Source organism: Canis lupus, chromosome 31 (genome assembly GCF_011100685.1).
Source record: "Canis lupus familiaris isolate Mischka breed German Shepherd chromosome 31, alternate assembly UU_Cfam_GSD_1.0, whole genome shotgun sequence".
NCBI lineage: Eukaryota > Metazoa > Chordata > Mammalia > Carnivora > Canidae > Canis > Canis lupus.
The window spans coordinates 501096-515226 of NC_049252.1; the positions used below are offsets into that span (position 1 = coordinate 501096).

Here is a 14131-nt window from a genome sequence, read left to right on the forward strand (position 1 = left end):
TTTGCGGTACTTTGCCAAAAATGCCTAAACTCATTCCAATCATGAAAAATTATCAGACTGAAGGTTGTTTTACAAAAAAAATTAATCAATATTCTTCAAAAGTGTCAAGGTTGTGAAAGATGAGAAAAAACTGAAATACTGTTACACACTGGAAGAGACTAAGGGTAAATAACAACTAAATACAGCATGAGATCTAGAAATAACATCCTGGAACACAAAAAACATTAGTGGAAAAACTTAAATTTTTTAATACATTTTTTTAGATTTTGTTTATTTATTTGAGAGAGAGAACACAAAAGAGCAAGAGAGCCGGAGCTGGGGGGAGGCAAAGGAAGAGGGAGAAGCACACTCCCAGCTAAGCTGGGAGCCTGATGTGGGGCTTGTTCCTGGGACCCCGGGATCATGACCTGAGCCAAAGGCAGATGCTTAACCAACTGAGCCACCCAGGTGTCCCCAAAACTGAAATTTCTAATAACTATAACTTAGTGATTATTACACACCAATGTTGCTTTCCTATTCCTGATAATTGTACTATGCTTTCAATAAGCATAAAATTAGTTCAATTGTTAAAACTTTAAAGTTTTTTTTTGTTCTCACCTTTTCCCTCAATGTTCTACTTTATTTTCTAGACGATATTTTATAACATGAGCACAATTCTACATGTACTTTCCCTACTTTGTTACCTAACTACACATCAAGATTTACCCTTATCTATGGGTATCTTTTTTTTTTTAGCGTCAGATGGAAAAAAAATACATCAGATAGATTGGCAGCATGCAGAAAGAGTACAGGTTTCAGAATCAGACCTGGCTTTGTCATTTATTAGCTTAGCAAACTTAGCAAAATTATACTTCTCAGTCTAAGTTTCCTGTAAAATGAATTTAGTATCACCTTAGTCACAGAGTGCCTGGAGAAGTAAGAGAATATATTACAAGCCTGAATAATTCCTGGCATACTCTAAGAAAACGACAAAGGTAAACTCACTTTTTGACTGTTTCATTGTATCAATGTTAACTGGTTAATTGTTGGTTTCCAAGTGTGATAAATTACACAAACTTTATACACTTTTAGCCAGCAGATAGGCCACTCCCAAATAAAATCTATTCAAAAGCTACTTACTGCCAAGGAGCACCTGGGTGGCTCAGGCAGTTAAGTATCTGCCTTAGGCTCAGGTCATGATCCCAGGGTCCTAGGATCAAGACCCACATCGGTCTCCCTGCTTGGTGGGAAGCCTGGTTCTCCCTCTCCCTCTCTACAGCTCCTCCTAATTGTTGCCCCCTTCTCTCTTTCTCTCTCTCCCTGAAAAATAAATAAATAAAATCTTTTAAAATTTTTAAAAAAATTAAATAAGTAACAATTTCAAAAGCTATTGGCTAACTTTCAACTATTTAGCCCAATACTCATTGACAAATGATGAGTATCCTAGATACAGCAATACAATACTCATGCCTGAGGATACCTGAAGATTCTTTTTTTTTTAAGTTTTCTATTGAGAATAAAAAAGGTAAAGAAAAGTTCTGTTCAAAACAAGAGTTACCATCATTTGATTTTTCTATCAGCATAATCATGTAAAGAAAATCTAAAATTAAAGTTATATTTAAAAAAAACACTAAAATGGTTCAGAAATACATCCTAATAAGTTAAAAGTTGCTTGAAATCTCCAAAGGACATAATCTTCAGTAAAAGACAACCTAAAATCCAGTTATTTTGGAGACTCAATTAAGCATATTGTTTATTCAGCTCACTACTCCTTAAACAGATATTTCTGTAACATTAAGGTCTTTAATAGGTTCTGCGAATGTAGTAAGACTCAACCATTTACAAAATGGAAAATGGAGTAAGCACCTCTAAATCTTAATATTCCATACAATCTTTTTTTAAAGATTGTATTCATTTACTTGAGAGAGCAAGAGAGCACTCACACACGCATGTTGGGAGGGGCAGAGGGAAAGGGAGAGAGAGAATCTTAAACAGACTCTGTACTGACCACTGAGCCCAGTGAGGGGCCCAATGTCAGGACCATGAGATCAAGACCTCAGCCAAAATCAAGAGTCAGATGCTCAACTACCTGAGCTACCCAAGGACCCCTTGATGTTTCCTACTATTAAAAGGAATCTTCATGATTATCTAGTCAAAGCTACAAACTAAAACAAAAATATCCATTATAATATCATTCACAGAAGGCTCTCATCTTCCTGAGTTTCCTGCATCCCTATGGCACAAGACAAACCAGGGTCCTCCATGTGGTTGCATGAGTATCTGCTTAAAGATCCAACTTTCTAAATAAATACATACATACATACTTACATAAAAACCCAACTTTTCTCTTAAGTTGACCCAAAGAAAAAATAGGCTCATTTTAAATGTTCTAGACAAATTTTGATCCCTATCAATTATTCATTCAATTCCAAACTCATTAAAAAGAATATATTAAATGCTTCTCTCATAAACAATAAAATTGGCAAATAAAAAAGTGGACCCCAAAATATATGCACAAGCGAATGTGTTTAAACATCAAATCAGAATGTAAGATGAAGAAACCTCTGTGCATGCCAGCAGCCAGTGGTATACACGTTTTTGTGCACATAAAAATGACTTAACTGGCTTAGGCTATGCAGAGCGCTCTGCATCTGACTTCAATTCAGCATGGCCTAGCCAGAGAGGGTATTGTAGGTATGGCTGAGGCACTGATTTTATTATTGCTTTTTTTTTAATCCTTTAGTCATATAGAGGTTTTAGACATTAATAGGTGGAAAATGTTTTGTTCTTTCTGGTTTCTCAACAATAACTACAAGCCAGAGGAGTAAACAGAAAAGTTGGTTAAATTCCATATGCATCTTAGAATACTGGTATGTGAATTAGACGTCTAGCCTTTAAATTGTTATTCCTGTGGAATATTACTGAGCCATAAAAAATGAATGAAATCTTACTATTTGCAATGACATGGATGGAGCTAGAGAATATAATGCTAAGCAACATAAGTCAGTCAGAGAAAGATAAATACCATATGATTTCACTCATACGTGGAATTTAAGAAACAAAACAAATGCACAAAGGGAAAAAAAAAAGAGGACAAATCAAGAAGCAGACTCTTAATTATAAAAACAAACTGATAGGTACCAAAAGGGAGGGGATTGGAAGAATGGGTTAAACAGATGATGGGGATTAAGCCATGCACTTGTCATCATGAGCACCAGGTGAGGTTATGAACTTATCGAATCACCTATATTGTACATGTGAAACTAACACTGTATGTTTATTAAAAAAATAAAATTTCTAAATTTGATAAAAAATGAAAAATAAATGAATAAGTAGTTCTAGATCTGTTGGACGAACACTATCTCTCTACCTCTTAGTTTTGTTCTCAAAGAGCAACTTAGATTCATGTAATTTGTCCAAAGGCTTGTAAACTCACCGTCACAATATGGTCTCAAGTAGCTTCTGGAATTAAGTACATTACTCTAATCAAGACTGTAGATGTGAAGATCTTATCTGAGTTCAACAAAGATGGCTAGTAAATTTTATCAAGTGAACAGATGAAGAGTCAGATTCCTTATTACACAGGGAAACTTCGGTGGAATTATTACAAATTCAAAGGTCAAAAGAGAAACTTAAAAGGTCCATGTATCAAACACTAACTTTAAGTACCAGGTTTGCTCAGTCTCAATAACTAAGTCTGTTTAAAAATGACACACTTATAATTAAATGACAGTGGGAGAGTTAAAAAATAAAAGGAGATCATATTGATAAAGATGTAAAAGAAGTACGACCTTAAGAATACATTCACCCTTAGAATTAAGGCTAAATGGGGTGCCTGGGTGGCTCAGTTGGTTAAGAGTCTGACTCCTGATTTTGGTTCAGGGTGGTGAGATCAACCCTGAGTCAGGCTCTGTGCTCAACAGGGAGTCTGCTTAAGAATCTCTCCCTGTCCTTCTCCCTCTGCCCTTCCCTCTACCCCTACTCTTTCTCTTTCTCTCTCAAATGAATAAATTGTAACCAAAAACAAACAAGAATCAAGACTAGATACATAGGAAAAAAGAAATAACATATATGCCAGAACTATGTGCTCTTAAAGGTTGAGTTAGGGGAAAAGGCTATTTTATAGTTGCTCCCCATTAGAAAGGAAGGGGGACTAGTTCCAACAGTATGCAAAAGAAAAAGAGAAGGTAACTTTGGATGAAAATCTGAGTGAACCAGACTGGAACTATGGCAAGATGTTCTTTTAAAGAAATAGAAAGTCCATAATAAGAGCAAGTGAAAAACCACACCTTGAAGACCATTATATAAGGTAACATAAAATCTGTCAGATATGAAGATTTAAAAAAAAAAAAAAAAGGCCAGGAGATTACCTTAAAATACCAGCAGCATTTCACGGACATTTCAAATTACTAGTTATTATGGAGGGTTGTATGGTATGGCATGGCATCAAAAAGGAAAGTGCCCGAGGAACTCAAAGTTAGACATCAGAGAGTGAAAAGGAAAAGCAACACTGAAGAAAAACATAAGAGGTCAGTCCTAGGTCTGAGATTGAGCTGATAAAATTTTCTTTAAGTCAGGGAGATGACAGTGGGCAAAATCTGTATGATGATGAATGCTTTTTAATGAAGTCAGAATTCCTTGACTTTTATCTATGACATTATATGGGTTTGAATGTTCTACAATTACAACAGGTAATTCAAACTTGGGCCCAAAGGCAAAGAGAAAGGAAAAAGACAAGAGAAGCCAACTTAAGAACAGGCTAAAATATAAACAAAAACAAAAACCAGCTATGTTTATCTGAAATAGCATAACCTAATACTACCAAATGGAATGTGACAAAAAGGAATGTTTACACTCCCAATGAAGTAGAACAAATGATGCAAGACCCAGAACAGTTAAAAGCAGAGTAAAGAGAAGGTCCAGAGGAGCAAGTGGCAAAAGAGATACTGTCTTCTCTGGGCTCCTGCAAGCATAGACACCAGAAACATCAAAAGCAGCTTCATCTCTGGTACCTGTTTATGGTTATTTTCCACAAAACAGCACTATGGAGCATAACAGGAGTGCTTTTATGGTTTTAGCTCAACAGGCGGAGGAATTTCAGGAAGACAGCAACAGCCAAGGAAGATGGCAACAGTTAAGGTAGCAGAGGACTAAAAAATGTCTTGGCAGAACGCTGGGGACGAAGAAATCTACAGACAAGGATAGAACGAACACTGGGGCTTTGCAGATTGCAGGGCTGGAGTCTTGGGGAGATCTGCCTTGAACTGTACACACTGAGTAAGTGATATGCTATTTAAAAGAGATAGTTTAGAAGCTGTGACACTAAACAGATTACAAACTTACTGCAGCACAGGAATACCAGGACTACACAGATGAAACGGAAACTAAAAGTTTTTAATATGAAAAAAATCTGAGGAGGAAACATCAAACACACTAGTGCCCAGGGCCACTTTCCACAGAAATTTGCAAACTTTGCAAGGCAGAAATTCAGATACACTTTCAAGGAACTAGAAATGTTCAGATTAAGAGTTCCCACTGCCCCCCAAAGTATTGTAGACACACAGTGAGACAATCAACCACTTGACTTAGGTACAAGTTCTAGACTCTGGCAGTTGGTGCAAGTGACTGACACCCTAGTGAGGTTGAAACCAAAACTGATTTAAAACCCTGCTTTCTGTGCACCTATCTTCCCTGTGATATCACTAAACTCTACTGGCAAAAGTAATATGAGTCAACTGGACTATGTACTAAGTTGAAGAAACTACTGTTCTAAATTTAATGGGTATTGGACTGTGTAGAGTAATAAATTTTTGCCCTACTGACTTCTGGATTCTTTAAAAAGTTAAGACACAAAAGAAATTGGGAATGAAAAAATTCTTTTAAAGATGTGAAAAATCTACTCCCAGGAAGCTACTCAGCTACTCCCAGCAACAATAGCTGACTCAGAGGAAGACAACCCAAGCTATAGTTCCTGAAAAATCCCTACCTCTAGCCAGAGGCACTTCTTCAAGTCTATTTTAAAACAATATTTTAAGATTAATAATGGTACTGTTGTGCTTTTAACCTAAAATTCATATTCCTAAGCCAAGATCTAGACCAATCCATTTTTTCAAATCCTAATATGTACCAATAGTTTTCTGAATATATATGTTCTAGTCCAGTGGTTCTCAGAACACCTGGAGGCTTGTGAAAAACACAGACTGCTAGGCCTCAGCCCAAGTTTCAAGACTGTAAATCTGGGGTGGGGCCGAGAAATTTACATTGCTAATAGTGTTCACATTCCTACTGCAGGTCTGGGGAATCACACCTTTAAGAACCACAGCTCTACACAATTAACTACCCCCATACATAAATACATCATGTCATCTACCTTTTTCACAAATTATCTGTTCTACTTATAATTTCCTCCTGCTCATACCACTTCCTTTTTCATGTCTACATTTTAATACTAACAATTTTTTAAGACTCAATTCAAATGTTACCTTGTCCACTAAAACTTTCCTAAATTATGACTATTAGAAGTAGTCTCCATGTGAATTTGTAGAGGACTTAACATACATTGTGTTAGTGGCACTAGCCGTTTCCCTGTTTTAGGTTTATTTATATTTACTCATTCGTTTATTCTAAACTTATTAAGTGCTTAATGTGTATCAAGCACCCTAACACTTTCATTTTTAGTGAAAGGAAAATTGGTATACAAATATGTTAAGTGTTAAATACCTTGGAAAACAAAACACAAGGTAAACGGAAAAGACAATGCTAGAGATGTGATACTACTTTATACTTTCTATGGGGTGTTCAAGGAAGACCTCCATCTCTCTTATAAAAAGGGTATTTGAGCAGGGTCCTAGAGCAAACCATATAGATATCCAAATGAAAAGTGCTTCTGGCAAACAAAATAAAGGCCAAGTACAAAGGCCAAGGGCAGGGGCATACTTATTCAAGTTGAAGGAAGGGCAAAAATGGTAGTACAGCTGAAAGTAACTAGTAGAGACAAAGAATATTATGAAACTAGTCAAAGAACTAGATAAGAGCCCGATCATGAAGCACGATGGCCCGCTGTAAGAATTTTGGTTTTGATTCTGAGAAAGAAAAGCATGGAAGGTTTAGAAGAGATCTCACTCTTACGTCTTTCAAAGGATCACTTTGGCTGTATGGAGAATAAACAGAAAAATTGGAAGCAGGGAAATAAAATAATCCAAGGAAAAGATAACTGGTTTGCATCAAAGTCCTAAGAGTGCATGCAGTAGTGAGATATGTCTTTTCTTCCTTAAGATGATTCAGTTCTGTGAAGGCAGGGGTTGTGACTTTTTCCTTCTTAAATCCCCTATAATCATTAAAATGAAGTTTTCACATAGTTCAGACAATTTTTTTCTTTTAGGAGTACTTTCTGCAACACTTTTATGGTACTTTATGTATCTAGATCTATGTCTAAAATAATTAAGGCTAATTCAACTGACTGATGTTAAGAAAAAGTAAGTTATATACTGTTGGACAGATACTTATGCAGCATTTTATGAGTGTCTATTAAGTTATAGCACTTAAAACTTGAAGTAACTTCAAAAAATAAGAGAACAGATAATCTCAGGAGTTCAAGAACAAATGATTTCAGTTAATAGAAAATTAAGAAACCATAAAAACAACAATTTCTCTTTTTTCCATAAAAATCAATTTAGCATTAAGAAGGAGCTACATAGTAAGATTCAATGCCAAGAAGGGAAGCAAAAATTGCACATCTACTATAAGTATAAACACAGGATAACACATAGGAAATCAAAATAATAAAAGGATGGATGAATTTTAAGATTCTCATAACTTAGTTCTACCTATATTTTTTAAAACTTTCTTTCCTCTTGATCATGTTATGTATGCTCATTGTAGTAAACTTGAATACTATATGAAAACAAAATCATCCATCATTGTACTTCCCACATATAACCACTGTTAACATCTTGGTATATTTCCCTTTTCAAGCTGTGTGACTTGGAGTTAGTTGCCTCACCTCTCTGAGTCTTAGCTGCACTATTCAGAAAATGAAGATAAAAATAGTACTTATCTCACAGGGTTGTTGCAAAGAATAAATGAGATCTAGGACAGGGGCTGACATACTTTTTCTTAAAGGGCCAAAAAACAGCTTATGGACCATATATCCTCTATCCCAACTACTCAACTCCGCAGTTGTATCATGAAAGCAGCCATAGAAAATGCTAAAATGAATGTGCATACTCCAGTAAAGTTGTATTTATAAAAACAGGCAACACTGCTTATCTCATAATGGCTTACAGCAAAGGTTCCTAACCTTTTGGTTTGTTTGGATTATTGTTGGGTTGTGTTTCTTTTTTAGCAAGCTTTGAAACTTTTTTTTTTTTTAAGGATCTTATTTATTTATTCAAAAGAGATAGAGAGGGATCCCTGGGTGGCGCAGCGGTTTGGCACCTGCCTTTGGCCCAGGGCGCGATCCTGGAGACCTGGGATCGAATCCCACTTCGGGCTCCCGGTGCATGGAGCCTGCTTCTCCCTCTGCCTGTGTCTCTGCCTCTCTCTCTCTCTCTCTCTCTCTCTGTCTGTGACTATCATAAATAAATTTAAAAAATAAAAATAAAAATAAATAAAAATAAAAAAACAAAACAAAAGAGATAGAGAGAGGCAGAGACACAGGCAGAGAGAGAAGCAGGCTCCATGCAGGGAGCCTGATGTGGGACTCGGATCTCAGACTCCAGGATCACGCCCTCAGCCCAAGGCTGAGCCACCCAGGTGTCCCAAATTTTGAAATTCTTAAAATCTGACAAAAACAAAAGACAAAAGACAAAAGACAAAAAAAAAAAAAAAAAAAAAGAAAGAAAGAAGGAAAGAAAGAAACCCTCAGACTTACTCAACAAGGAAATGGCAAATACACCTTTTTGCAAATAAGTTCAGAGTTCACAGACTTCTTGAAGTATATGAATGGCTCCTCTATACTATCATCAAAAAATCCTATTTCTAATGAAATAGCTCATTTGATTTATCTTCAACACACTTTCCTTCTCTAAAATCTGCATGTGAGCACAATGAGACTGCACTAGCCTACATTCAAACTGTGTAATCCTGCTACAAATTTTCCACCTAAATTTTTTTATTATTATGTTTTCCTAGGTCATTACATAGTCATTGAACACATCATTTTTTAGTGCTAATAGTTTATAAGGGTTGAAAGTCTTCAACTATTTTAGATGTTCTGGTTGCTTCTCCATTTTAAATGTATTCCTTTCATTAATTACAATTAATGCTATGATAATCAGCTTAATGTCCAAATTTATATTTCCTCAAAAATTAATGCTTAGGGAAAATCACTAAGCCAAAGGTAAAAATTACTTTTAATGTTTGTAATATATTTTGATAAACAGTGGTCCAGAAAGGCTGTGATTTTTACCCCTACCAGCTGAAAATGAGATATCCATTTCATTATGCCCTTGTGAACATGGAATATAAATTTTAGACTTAGACTTCTACCTGAGAGATCTTTAGGCAAGAGTTTTCAAAGCATGATAAAAGGATAAATAATTAAGTAGAAAAATGCATATCCACTGTACCCTGGATTAGTAAGAATTCCACATACTATGCAAGGTTGTATCTAAGTAATATGGAAAGAAACATTAAAATTTAATCATTTAGGATAAATATCTAAGACATATTCCACATAAGATAACTTCAACTGGTTTGTGATCATCACAACTCTTGCATTTTAAAAATAAACACTATAGAAAGCCACTGCTTCTGAGACAAGTATAGCCCACTTAGGTGGGTTAGGAGAAAAGAAAAAATTAAAGGGTTAAAACACTCCTTAAAGGGAATTTCCGATAGCTTAAGTTTGATTTTTCTCTCTCTTTTACATTCATAAACATCTTTATTTTCTGCTGCGTTCAGTCTTTTTAAATCAGTATTTCTACCCAGTCCACAACTGCTTTATCAAATATGTATACACAGATGCTACCATAGATACCAAATGTGCATATTCCTAGGTAAAGTATAATGTATGTGTATATTAAAATGGCTAAGTACACACACAGGTTCCTCATAGTCAGGCTGGCCAGATTCCAATCTAACAATCACAAACTAGCTACAGTGCCTTAGTCAAGCCATTTACTCTCTTGGTCTTATTAGTTTCCTGATCTATGAAATGGGAACAACAGCACATAACGAATTAAGTGATAAAAAACGTAAAAGGACTTATCCAGCACCTGATAGCTGGAAAGCATTCAAAATATGACTTATACATACATATATAGAATATTTAAATAAAATCTTTCAGACATGAAAAATGTAACACACACATCTCATCAGTGACAACAGCGATTAGTGAGTATTAGAATATTGAAACTTTAAAACTGACAATGGTTAATTTTAGTAAACTCCAGTTATAGAAATATATATTAATAAACTGGGTATACATTTTATTGGGACATTATATATACCCACTTTTATATATACATATATTTTCATTGTATATAGAGCAATGTTGTGTACTTATTAATATCTGTAGTACTCCCCCTTTAGTATCTTCAGGGAATACATTCCAAGACTCCCAGTGGATACCTGAAACCACAGATAGTACCTCAGCTTCTATATATACTATGTTTCTTCCTATACATCTCTATAATGAAGTTTGATTTATAAATTAGGCACAAAAAGATTAAAAATAATAACTAGGGACACTTGGGTGGCTCAGTGGTTGGGCGTCTGCCTTTGGCTCAGGGCGTGATCCCGGAGCCTCAGATCGAGTCCCACATCAGGCTCCCTGCGAGGAGCCTGCTTCTCCCTCTGCCTGTGTCTGTGCCTCTCTCTCTTTGCGTCTCTCATGAATAAACAAATAAATAAAATAAATAAATAAATAATAATAACTATGACATTGAACAATTATAACAATTTCCTGTAACAAAAGTATGACAATGTGGTCTGTCTCTCAAAAATATCTTATTGTACTGTTCACCCTTCTTCTATTGATGATGTGAGTTGATAAAATGCTTATGTCATTAAATGAAGTGAGGAGAATGACATAAGCAATATGACAGTGTTAAGCTACTACTGACCTTTTGACAATACGTCAAAAGGAGGATCATCTGCTTCTGGACTACAGTTGACCTCAGGTAACTGAAATCGCAAAAAATGAAATTGGATAAAGGGGGCTACTGTACTGACATAACCACTTTTCTACCTTTTTTCTTTCCTCCTTTCACTTCTCTGTACCATGTTTTACCACAAATGGAGCCAGAAAATGAGCTTATACTCTTTTTTTCTCAAAATTAACTGATCAATTACAATATATCACTCAACCCCCAATGAATATAATCATGTTCTCCATGCCTTCACCTATGCAGATAAGCACCGCTGAACAAAAAGTACAGACTAATGGTCGCTCTACATTCATAATCAACAAATTCAAATGGTTCTGTAGGTCAATTCAACATACCTCTCTAAGAAGCTACTATTTTAGATCTCCATTTACCTTAAATCTCCAATCAGCATCATGTATTCTCAACAGATGAACTTTCCTGCTACCCCAAGGCTCCTATATAAAGCAATCCCATTTGTGCTTTGAATCGTAACCTTCCTTTCCGTTTTGGAATCTTATTTTATAGATTATCCCTTCTTTCTTTTGTAGATTTACCTCATCCATTCAAATAAATCACTTTCATCAGATTTTCAACATGCCAAATTCTAGGCACTTTATTTTTTTAAATCCTCACCTTTAATCCACAAGTTCTCCAACTTCTGCTCATGCCTTTCCTTCTCCTTTATGTTATCTTTACTTACGGTCTGGTCTCTCTTTCTTTGCCTCTCACTCCTCATACTCCAGTCTGACTCCCGTTCTCATCACTACATCAAAACAGGTCTGCTTAAAGTCACCAAAGACTTCATGCTAATTCAATGGCTGGATCTCAATAGCTTTCAATGTCAAGTACCATTCATTCATTCGATCCCTTGATTTCTGTGACACTACAGTCACTTGGAATTCTCCAACCTCTTTAATTTAACTGATCCTTCTCAGATTTCACTTGAAGACTCAATCTTTTCTACCAGGAAATTTAACTGTGGATTTGCTAAAGGTTCACTTCTAAGTCTTCTTCTTTTCCCATTCCATATTATCTCCCTATGCTAGCTTATCCAAAGACATGACTTCAAATATCATCCAACTACACAGCTAGGCTGACCAGACCTCACTTCTGCATTCTGGAGTCTGTAAATCCAGCTATCTTTAAGATCACTCCTTGGCTAAGGAAAGGCATCTTAAATTCAGCATGTTCAAACTAAACCAAAAAAATCTCAGCAGACTTCAACTTGCCCAAGAATCCAAAAATAGGCCTCTTATTAGCCTCTATTTTATATATTGTATATCTTTTCTTCATAGAACTTAAGAAAATTATAACTGTATGCAAAAAGTTTTTATTTTTGTTTTGTTGTTTTTGTTTTTATTATATAATGGTAAGCCTATTTCCTTACCACTGTGTACCCAATGCCTTATATAACTGACAAACTTCAACTATAATACCAATGACTCTTTTTCCTACAGCCTAGATGGAAAATCTTTTAGCTACTTTCATATTCACTTCTGCCTTGAAGGGTTGAGTATACCAAGTGCTTGGTACAGAGTGTCAGTGTACTGGACTTTAGGATCTTAAGTAATGAATTCTACAGACAGACTTCCTCACATGTTTAGTTTGCCACCAGTATTCCACCATGGCTTTAACCAGGAAACATTGATTGGGTCTTATACTAAGAAACAGACCCATACTGCTGAAATAATGAGCTGACCTGTCAAGAGATATAGGGAGCTAAGAAATCAACATGATATATACTATATGAAAACTAAAGATTACCTATCTAGTGTTAGATTGTAACTTATTGTAACTTAAAAATACTTTCTACTTTAATTTAGACTAGGTACTACTATAAATGATTTATAACTAGAACATTTAAATAAATTACCTTAGATTTTAAATGGCCCACCATCCTTACCATTATATATTAATATGCATTTAAAATGGTATACTGGGGGATCCCTGGTGGCTCAGCTGTTTAGCGCTTGCCTTTGGCCCAGGGCATGATCCTGCCAAGTCCTGGGATCAAGACCCGCATCGGGCTCCTTGCACGGAGCCTGCTTCTCCTTCTGCTTCTCTCTCTCTCTCTGTGTCACTCATGAATAAATAAATAAAATATTTTTAAAAATAAAATAAAATGGTATACTAATTAACCATATTTTACTGATCGTATTTATGTTTTCAAATAACTTATTAGACACTGATTTTACCATAGCTTTCTCAAATTTAAAGTTCTCTTTTCTTCTTTTGTTTGTAATTGCTAAGGTATAGTTTAGCACTTTTTGGCAGAAAAATCAAGATTCAGTGCCAACAATAATAGTACAACTGGTGCCTCACTTCTGTTTAGCAGAACTGCAAAATGATGGTATCATTAAAATACTTAAAAGCAATGAACTTCATTTAAAAATATTTTCTCTACCACTTTATCTACAAAATTAAAATTAAGATTGATTTTTTTAAGCTAGTATGAAGGGTGGTTATTGGAAAGCAATATGGGCACATTTTTAAATGCAAGATTGTATATAAAGAAGTTATGTAAATTTAGGGTCTCATTGGTTAACCTAAAATGACCTTTAAAAGTTTACTCAACCAATTCATTTTTTAAAAATTCACATATTTTCAGGAAACAAGTAGTTAAAATTTCATCATACTCAAGTAATCCAACATTTACTCCATTTATTTACAGAAAATAAGTAGGATGGTAGAAGAATAAAAAATAAAATGTGTTTCTTATACTTTATTTTTCCTGATTATAAAGGTAGTTGGTTTAATCAAGAAAATATAAAAAATTAATAAGAATAAAGAAAATAATCAAATTCAGCTATAAACTTATCACTAATAAGTTATTTGCTATCAAATTTTTGGTATATTTCTTTTCAGGCTTTTTATTTACACAAGTTAAATTACCTGCTTCTTGTGTCTTTTCAGTAATTATACCATGAAGTTTTCCGTATGAATAAGTATTATTTTAAAACACGAACAGAGGATTCTACTATATGTAACAACTCCCCTAACTTTGGTCATTAAGGTTATTTTCAAGGATCTGTTATCATAAATAATGTCATAAGGAGCAATTA

The 14131-nt window shown here is 35.0% G+C and overlaps 1 protein-coding gene and 1 long non-coding RNA gene across 3 annotated transcripts in view; one reads left to right on the forward strand and one right to left on the reverse strand.

Annotated features, from left to right (window-relative positions):
* LOC102151670 overlaps positions 1 to 5993 on the forward strand; it is a 41496-nt gene extending 35503 nt beyond the window's left edge. The window contains exon 4 of the long non-coding RNA XR_005382034.1: positions 5058 to 5993. This is a non-coding gene — a long non-coding RNA (uncharacterized LOC102151670). The remainder of the gene's footprint in view (positions 1 to 5057) is intronic.
* ZNF654 (zinc finger protein 654) overlaps positions 1 to 14131 on the reverse strand; it is a 92957-nt gene that overhangs the window by 71755 nt on the left and 7071 nt on the right. The gene's annotated exons all lie outside the window — the stretch shown is intronic.